Raw genomic sequence first — 10,440 nt, forward strand, 5'->3', positions numbered from 1 at the left:
GCGAGCATAATAAAATGTCTTAACCTATTAAGTTTTGGACTAGTTTGTTATGTACTAATAGCAACTGGAACAGCAACTACTATTTTAAAAAATTCAGAATCCAGATTCTAAAACTGAAATACATCAATCTTTACTTAAAATAAAACTGCATTAGGGGGCCGGCCTCGTGGCATAGTGGTTAAGTTCCCACACTCTGCTTTCGTGGCCTGGGGTTTGTGGGTTCGGATTCTGGGCACAGACCTACGCACTGCTCATCAAGCCGTGCTGAGGCGGCATCCCACATAGAAGAACTAGAAGGACTTACAACTAAGATATACAACTAGGTACTGGGGCTTTGGAGAGGGAAAAAAAAAAGGAAGATTGGCAACAGATGTTAGCTCAAGGCCACTCTCCCTCCCCTCTCCTCCCCCAAAAAACTGCATTATATTCTCAAAAGTCTGGACATCACAGTTTCAATAATTATTACAAAAGAAAACGTTATCTTCAAATAAGTTAAACATGTTCTGTGTATATAATGCACTAAGTTGTCCTATTGTATTAGAAAAATAGTTCCTTCCTAGAATATCATATTTGAGAGCTGTAAAGCTTAAGTAAAATATGGAAAAAACTGATGCAGGTACACTAGAAAAGAATGAAAGGGAAAAAAAACAACTAAGGGCTGAAAATTAGGTCTGTCAAGAGAGGCAAAAACAACTGGAATGAAAGACATGTGCCATAGACCTGCACTATCCAATGTGGCAGCCACTAGCCACAGGTGGCTATCGAGAATATAGCTAATCTGAAATGAGAAGTGCTATAAGTATAAAATGCACAATGAACTTTGAAAAAATAGTATAAAAAAGTAAAATATCTCAGTAATTTTTAAATACTGAATACACTTTAAAATAAAACTTTGTATATATTAGGATAATTGGACAAGTTGAAACTGATTTTACTTGTTTAAAATCAGCAGTTCTCAAAGTGCAGTACACAGCACCCTGGCAGTACCAGAGACTCCTGGGGTATCTGTAGGTAACAACTATTTTCATACTACTACTAAAACGATATTTGCCTTCTTCACTGTTAACATTTGTACTAATGGTACAAAAGCAATAATGGGTAACATGCTGGCCCTGTGGCACAAATTGAAGCAGTGGCACCAAGCAACATCAGTTATTACCATATTCTTCACTACCATGCACTCACAGTAAAAAAAAATAATAATAATGAGCCACACCCATTCAACAACGTTCAAGACATACTAGGTCGTTACTTCAACAAGACAAGAAAAAGAAAGAAATGGCAACAGATCGGAAAGAAAGAAATAAAACTGTCTTTATTTACAGAATGACATGATTGCGTAGAAAATCCCAAAGAATCTACCACAAAAAACTGCCTGGAACTAATAAGCGAGTTTATCAAAGTCACAAGATGCAAGGTCAATATACAAGAGACACTTGTACTTCCAAAGACCAGTAATAAACACATGGGATTTAAAATTGTTTTAAAACAATACTCTTTATCATAGAACACAAAAAAGTACTTAAAATATAAATTTAACGAAATAGGGGGACGGCCCCGTGGCCGAGTGGTTAAGTTCGCATGCTCTGCTTTGGTGGCCTACGGTTTCGTGGGTTTGGATCCTCGGGGCAGACCTGGCACCACTCATCAAGCTATGTTGAGGCAGCATCCCACACAGCACAATCAGAAGGACCTACTAGCTAGAATATACAACTATTTACTGGGGGGCTATGGGGAGAAGAAGAAGAAGGAACAAAAAGAAGATTGGCAACAGATGTTAGCTCAGGTGCCAGTCTTTAAAAAATAAATAAAATTTAACAAAATATGTGAAGGATCTACATGCAGAAAACCACAAAACACTGATGAAAGAAACCAAGGATTTCAATAAATGGGATGACACGCCGTGTTTGTGGACTGGAAGGCTTGCTATTAAGATGTATGTTATCTCAGTTTTGATCTCGAGATTCAATGCAATTCCAACCAAAAATGCCAGCAGGCTTTTTTACAGATATCAACAAGCTGATTCAAAAATTCTTATGGAAAGGAAAAGGTACTAAGATAGGAAAAAAACAAACAAAATTTTTGAAAAAGGACAGTTGGAGGACTCACATTGCCCAATTTCAAGACTTACTTTACATGCTACGATAATTAAGAAAGTGTGGTACAGGTGAAAGGCTAGACACAGAACGTGATAGAGAGGCTAGAAACAGACCCACAAAAATACAGTCAACTGATTTTTCACAAAGGTGCCAAGACAATTCAATGGAGGAAAGACAGCCTCTTCAATAAATGGTGCTAAGACAGTCCATATGCAAAAAAATGAACCTCAACACGTCTTATACCTTAAATAAAAATTAAGTCAAGATGAATCAGAGATCTAAATGTAAAACTGAAAAATTTCTAGGAGAAAATATAGATTATCTAGGTGAACACGGGTTTGGCAAGAAGTTATTACCTATGACACTAAAAGCATGATCAGTAACAGAAAACATTGATAAACTGGACTTTGCCAAATTGAAAACTTTTTGGTCTTCAAAAAGCACTAAGAATGAAAAGACAAGCCACAGACCAGGAGAAAATATTTATATATCACATGCCCAATAAAGGACTTGCATCCAGAATATACTGAGAATTCTTAAAGCTCAACAGTAAGAAAACAGACAACTCGACCAAAAATTGGTGAAAGATTTGAAAAGATAATCACTAAAGAAGATATACGGATGGCATATAAACATATTCAAAGATGCTCATCATTAGTCATTAGGGAAATGCAAATTAAAACTCCAGTGAGAGGGGCTGGCCCCGAGGCCGAGTGGTTAAGTTCAGCGCTCCGCTGCAGGCGGCCCAGTGTTTCGTTGGTTCGAATCCTGGGCACAGACATGGCACTGCTCATCAAACCACGCTGAGGCAGCGTCCCACATGCCACAACTAGAAGGACCCACAACAAAGAATATACAACTATGTACTGGGGGACTTTGGGGGAGAAAAAGGAATAAAATAAAATCTTAAAAAAAAAAAAAAAACTCCAATGACAGATGTCTATATACCCATCAGAATGACTAAAAACAACAAAAAAACCCTGAAAATATTAAATGTTGGCAAAGATGTGGCGTAACAAGAATTCTCATTCATTGTTGGAGGGATGCAAAATAGTACAGCCACCTTGGAAAATAGTTTGACAGTTTCTTCTAAAGCTAAATATACACTTACCATTTGACCCAGCAGTTACATTCCCACATATTTACCTAAGAGAGCTGAAAACTTGTGTTTACACAAAACCCAGTAGATGAGTGTTTATAGCAGCTTCATACACAATCACCAAAAACTGGAAACGACAAAGATATTCAACAAAAGAGGAATGGATAAACAATCCTGGTACATATCTACAACAGAATACTACACAGCAATAAAAGGGAACAGACTATTGACTCATGCAACAGCATGGATGAATGTAGCTAAGTGAAAGAAACCAGACCCAAAAGACTACATATTTTATGGTTCCATTTATACGACATTGTCATATTGGAAAAGGCAGAATGACAGGGACGGAAAACAGAGCAATGGCTGCCAGGGTTGGTGGAGGGGAGAGGTGTTAACTACAAGGGGACTCATGAAAACATTTTTTATGGTGATGGAACTGTTCTATATGATACCATGGTGGTGGATACTTGAGTGCCCCCATTTGTCAAAACTCAAAGAAGGTGAACACTACAAGAATGAATGCAAATTTACTATATGCAAATTCTTGTAAAAAATCAACCACATGTGGAGAAAATCTAGGATGGGATGTAGACTGTGACAAGTCAGTCTAACTGTATTACAAATGTATGATAACCTAACTGAAGGTAATATATATATATACACACACATATATACACAGATGGATAGACAACAGATATAATTACAGAGATGTTTCCATATATGGGTTAGTGTAGATATATACATATAATCTCCTAGCTCTGTCCCCTAAGAGAGCCTAGAAGCAGTGACACCCCAGTAGTAACGAGCACATCCAGGGCCCAGTTTTGGTTTCTAAATACCATGCCCCGACAAAAGGAACCAGGGCTCCTTGGACAAAGGGCTGATTCTAGTGCTGGGGTAGGGCAAGTAAAAGATGGGAGTATCTTGTAGAGCCAGAAAGTAAGGAATTGCTCAAATAACAAAAGGATGAGGGCAAAGGGACATATGAGCCAACCTGAAAGAGCTCCCAGTGGCCAAAGCTATAACAATTTGAGTAACAAATATAAATAATAATAGTATTGGATTATAATTCAAGGAATAAAATATTCTTGAGTCCATAATAATATATATAAGCGATTGAATAAATTTTAAAATAGGAGAAAAGGGGCAAGTCGTCCTTACAGAAAAATTCCAAATAATAAATGTAGAAGGAATGAGGGAAAGAGAAAATCACCATTAGGATTCCACAGTAATAATTAGCGCAGGAGAGAGCCACTGAGGAAGGCTAACATCAGGGGGTGAAATTTTAAGGAGAAACAGGATAGTTACTTCAAAATATCTCCAAGAATATTCTTAATGACTGTAGTGATTGTAGCATATGCCCACAAATTATTTGCTACATCTCACTCCAGGAGGTGGGGTTTAATTCCCTTTCTGTTGAATGTAGGCTGGAATAAGAGGTGGGGCCATTGGGAGGCAGGTGGGACCCTCATGATGGACTCAGTACCCTTACAAGAAGGGGAGACACAGTGAGAAAGTGGTCGTCTGCGAGCCAGGAGAAGAGTCCCCACCAGAATCCAATCATGCTCGTACCCTGATCTCGGACTTCCAGCCCCCAACACTGTGAGAAAAGAAACGTCTGCAGTTTAAGGCACCCAGTCCATGGTATTCTCTCACAGCAGGCGAAGCTAAGACATCCCGCCCAAGTGCCCAAGGCTACCATGAGCAGTAATACAACAGGCTGCCAGCATGTAACCCCTGATAGGATGTGATAAGAAGGGTACTTCACCTCTATGGTCTTTCTCCTAAAAATTCATAACCCCAGTCTACTCATGAGAAACCTTAAGTGACGAACTGTCTACAAAATAACTAAGCAGTACTGTCCTAAAAACAAAAAAGACTAAAACTGTCACAGACCAGGGGAGACCAAGGAGACATAACTAAATGCAACATGATATCCTGGATTGGATCCAGGAAAAACACATACAGAAAATTAGTGGAAAACTGGTGAAGTATAAATAAAATCCGTAGTTTAGTTAACTGTATTTCACCAATGTTAATTTCCTAGTTTTGATAAATGTAACATGGTTTTGTAAGATGTTAAGACATGAGAGGAGGATGTAAGTCTTTAGAGGAAGCTAACTGAAGGGCACTGCGTTTTCTGCACCATCTTTGCATCACTTCTGCAAATCTAAAATTATTGCAAAATAAGTTTTTAAAACATCAACAGAAAAAAGTGCTGGAAATGACCTACTAAAGTGATTGTATGACACAATTTTTTAAACAAATGACTACACCAGACATAGCCAGAGTGATTTTCCTAACAAGCAAAACTGATTGTTACTTCCTTGTTCAAAGATTTCTAATGGTTTATAAAGAAAATATCCAAATTCTTAACATGGTCTACAAGACAGTAGAAGTCAGAAAAACCCCTCCTGCACCACATATGTCCATGTGTTAATCCCCGGAACCTGTGAATATGTTAGGTTATGTGGCAAAACTGAGTGGTTGCAGCGTAAGGCTGATAATCTTATACTTGATAATCCAGTGAGCTCAACGTAATCACAAGAGTTCTTAAAAGTGGAACGGGGAGGCAGAAGAGAGCCAGAGGGAGACGTGACCACAGAAGACTCCTCAGAGATGTGATGCTGCTGGCTTTGAATATGGGAAGCCTGGGCCCTGAGCCCAGGAGTGTGGGCAGCCCCTACAAGCTGGAAAAGGCAAAGTAAGTGGATTCCTTTCTAGAGCCTCCAGAAGGAAATACAGCCCTTACTGACACCTTGATTTAGCCAAGTTATGCTTCTAACCTACATACAATGAATTCGTGTTGTTTTAAGCCATCAATTTGTAGTCATTTGTTACAGCAGGAAAGAGAAAACTAACGTAAAGGCCCTTCATGATCTGACCCAGATTAAAAGTTTTCATTGTCTTAAAAAGAACATCAAGGTCAGCAAAGTACAAGCCCCTCTATCCTACTGGGATACATTCATACTAACTCGGAGAGGCAGGATCAGATCAAAAAATTCATTAATCACTGAATTACCAAGAAGTAGGTCGATATTCAGCCAGTGTGCATTTTAATCATCTTTGTTAAAATACTAAAATACTCTGGAACTAGCTGGCGAACAGTCACGCCCCGACCCTGCTCCCCTGCTACACACGCCACGCTGTCCCTCAGCCCCGATGCCCAGACCTCCTCATGACCCAGCAACGGAAGGACTAAGCCTGGTAGGTGACAGGCGAACAGAATCCTGCTCTGGTGTCAAGACTGGTATCCTTTCACGCAGTACTGACTACCAAGTATTCTGAATAGACTACTCCTGCCAATAAACTATCAATAACATTGCTAAAATAGATTTTAATGAGTACAAAAAATCTGTATATATACACCCCCTACAGAAATCTGCAACTAGTGATTTAAAAAATGGAGAGTCCCAACCACATGTGGATACCCTGGATTATTCTTTCTAATGGAAGGCTACCAGTTACAAAGGGGACTGTCCCAGTCACTGCAGGCAGACACAGCACATGGACACAGCCTGGGCCACCCCCTGGATGAAATCTCACCGCATTAGGTATAGGTCATCCCTGCCAGCCCATCAGCTGTCCTCTTTGGATGCCATGATAACGAGCTCAAAGAGCGAAGGGGCCAAAGGAAAACCAGTATCGGCTGAGAATCCGCTGCACGCCAGGGACTTGCTTCTCTCTACATTAATCCTCCACAATTCTCACAACAACCCCGTGATTTTACAAACAGGGAAACGAAAGCTCACTAATTCATACAAATCCAAATCACTGATAAGGAGTGAAGAAGCCAGGCAATGCAGGTTCCAAAGCTCATTTCACAATCCCTGCTTCCCAGAAACGCTAGGAAAACAAGCGAGCTAAGAGGCGGCCACCGGCCAGGCCAGGCATTCGACTCCTCCTTCTCCCCCCCTTCTCAACCTGCTTCTCCTCAGTTCCTACTACAAGCAGCATTTGGCACACAATTTTAGAAAACTTGAGACCAATCAAATCCACCTTCCCACAAGCCAGCTAGCTGGGGTGGATGGCCTGTTAGAGGAGACCTTCCAAGAGGAGATTGGTGGGAGCGCAAGAAAATAGTACAAAGACTACAAGAGCGACTGAACCTTGAATACAAGAAAGGGGAAGAGAGAGCTGGCCCTCCAGAGATCCTTCCAGTGGCCAGTCTTCAAAAGCAATTATGAATACGAAGCCAAGTTCACTTACTCAACTGAGTGCCGAGTGCATGCTGCCACTGGGAATACGACAAGGAAAACTCACATGGTCTCCGTCCTCCCAGGAATTTATATCCCGGTGTTCTGAAGGGAACGGAATGGAGGGGGATCTCACTTGCTAAGCACCTCATTTTGCTAAGCACCAAGCATGTTAAAAATAGTACCTCATTTAATGTAATCCTCTCAACAACCCTAGGAAGAAGGTATTATTATCCCCTGAAGCACAGAGATGTTAATTTTCTCCACAAAACCCTTTTCACTAGCCCAGACCTTCTGACAATTCTGAGTAGCTAAGCCTACTGGAAATAGCGCCTTCCCCAGGGCTGAATATAGACTGGCTCAAAATCTGTTCTATTTCAATGTCTTTAGCATCTAACACTTCAGGGTTTACAGACGAATTAGATGAAGTTAGCTGAAATACCAAGATGAGTGGCAATGAACGAGGTTTACAAAAACTATTACAAATATAATCTCAGAAACCTGAGGGGGAGGGAGTGGGAAAAGACAGTGTAAATAACCAAAGTAACACACACAGCAACAAAAAGTAAAAACTAAACCCAGATAAAAGACACTAGTTCATATAAGAAGTGAATTTTTTTAAAAAGATCCTTAAGACATGGATTAATCAGCTTAGAAGGAATTACCATCCAGCTAGTTACATTATACCATGGCAATAGCTCATGAGAGGGCCTGATGCTTCTGATTAGCTAAAGAGGAAGAAGGAAACCGGAGACACTGACGCCACTCCAATGAAAAGGAACTTACGCAGACACACTAGGGAGATTTCTATCATTTTAAATTTTACATGTGCTCTCAAAGCTGAAGGGTTTCCTATTACTGACCAGATAGCACTGGTGAGTGAATGGTAGGTTTATTTATATCCTCCATAAAGAATTCTAATAATTCCCACTACTCTCATCTTTCTTGTATTATTGACAATTAAAATGATAAAACTGCCAGCAGCACCATTCTTGGAAAGGTATATGGAAGGAAGAAACACATTTTCATTTGAAAACGAGCACCATTTGCTTCCTAAAAGTAGAATTAAAAAGCAGTGGCTTATTGTTAAATCTGGGTGCCCACACCCCCAAAACTTTAAAGATCCCTTTCAATTTAAGTCAGTTGGGAAAAATTTTGGAGTTATGCCATCATTACCAGGATATTATTTCACTCAACCTTCCTTTGTTTGCAGATTCAGCTTTGGAAGGACTCTCAAAAGGCAGAGTAATAGGTGGAAAATATTCAGCTAATACTTCATACGGAAAAACAATTTTAAAAGCCCACACCCTGCTCACTGAAAAACTCAAGTACAGAAATACAACTCCAAGAAAGGAAGTTTAAGAGATGTCACAGACTCAAGGAAATCAAACTGTATCTTCAAGTGAGTGAGGAAAAGCATGTCAGCAGTCAGAGAAAATAAGTAAGAGTGATAATGCAGTCTGCTTTTTGCCTCTCCCTTCCCTACCGTTTCCAATGTCAAAGTTTCTAAAAAGAAACTTTTTAGACTCTGTTAATAGAAAAAGATCTGGACTTGGAACTATGAAGACCGAATAAGACTTCATTTAACAAATATTTAATGAATGACTCTAACTTTCAGGCCTTGAATACACAGCAGGAAACAAGAGACAGACAAACCGGATACCTCACACAGGAATCGGTGAAAAGCACCCGCTTAACCTCTCGGAGCCTGATTTCATCTGTTAAACTAGGGAAGTGGACCACGTGTTCTTCAGACTGCGTTCCAAGAACACCAGGACCTCCACCTCTGCTTTAACCACAACAGCTCTGCTTTTTCCTGATTTCTCTATCAAAGCTCTATACCCAATTTCCTTTGGGAAAACAAATCTGTTTTTAAAGACGTTTGCTAACCACTGCAGTAAGTGATCTCTAGGAAGCCCTCTTCTGTGATGTTTCTGACTCCTTCTACCCTCTTTCTCTCTCGACGTAGGGAGTTCCATAGAGATACATTAAAAGGCAAACTAGTTTACAAGTAGGGCTGAAGAGTAAAGCACAAACCCACATGACTGCTTAATCGTTACCTAGAGAGGCCAACCCATGTAGCAAAAATTATTTTCTTCTAAGATTAGCAAATAAAACAAAAACAGATTTGACCTTGTTATTTCTCTACTTCCTTCCACAAAAAACGAACCGAGAAAACTGACCCTAGTTCGTTATCTTAATTTCCAAATTCCTCAGCATGACAGTTAAGGCCCTTCTGCAACCCGGCCCCTTTGAAGAACAAGTGCTCTTTTTCACTTCAATGTCTTGGGTTTTCCCTACCACCCAGAACCCTTTTGGCCTCTTGACTGCTTAGTTTCTAAACTTCGAGACTTTCGTTCTTGCTGTAACCTCCGCCTTAAGATAGCCTTGTCCTCCCCTCCTACCTTTCAAATCCCTCAAGGTCATAACCAACTCTCATGTCACCAAAATACAAGTCAATTTAGGAGAAAGACAGGGATTCTATCTTATCTACTAATCCTGACAGCTAACTGGTAAGTATGCAACAAATGCTGAAATGAATTGATTGCATTAAAGGAAGGTCATGATTACAAACAGTAGAAGTTAAGCATCTTCTATATTTGGCTTCTAAATGTATTAATTGATCTGTTCTTCAGATTTTACATTCTGATTACAACTGATATCCTGGCATTTCTTGAGCATTCACAAAATTTGCAAGGCTAAGATAAATATTCGCCACTTTAAAAATTGTTCACTAAGACAACGCACATTTAGAAAATCAACAAAAGACACCATCCTTGGATCACTTTAAACATGGGCTTACAATATTCTAAAAGACGTAGGATCTCTTCCTAAATTATCACGTTCTAGTTCCTTCAAACACAAAGCTATTTTAAAAACGAAACAGAAAGAAGAATTTATATTAAGTTTACAGGAACAAAAACTGCTCACAAATAATATCTTTACGTATGTTCAGGACAAGAGTACACATTCAAAACCCCATAAACAATGCCTACTGGAAGTAAAGCATGTAATATGAACAAGTACAGCTGGTCCAAAAGAT

The 10,440-nt window shown here is 39.6% G+C and overlaps 1 protein-coding gene across 14 annotated transcripts in view; it reads right to left on the reverse strand.

Moving 5' to 3' along the window:
* SEC24B (SEC24 homolog B, COPII coat complex component) overlaps positions 1-10,440 on the reverse strand; it is an 82,532-nt gene that overhangs the window by 70,959 nt on the left and 1,133 nt on the right. The gene's annotated exons all lie outside the window — the stretch shown is intronic.

The sequence above is a fragment of the Equus przewalskii genome, chromosome 2 (assembly GCF_037783145.1).
Source record: "Equus przewalskii isolate Varuska chromosome 2, EquPr2, whole genome shotgun sequence".
In the NCBI taxonomy this organism is placed as follows: Eukaryota; Metazoa; Chordata; class Mammalia; order Perissodactyla; family Equidae; genus Equus; species Equus przewalskii.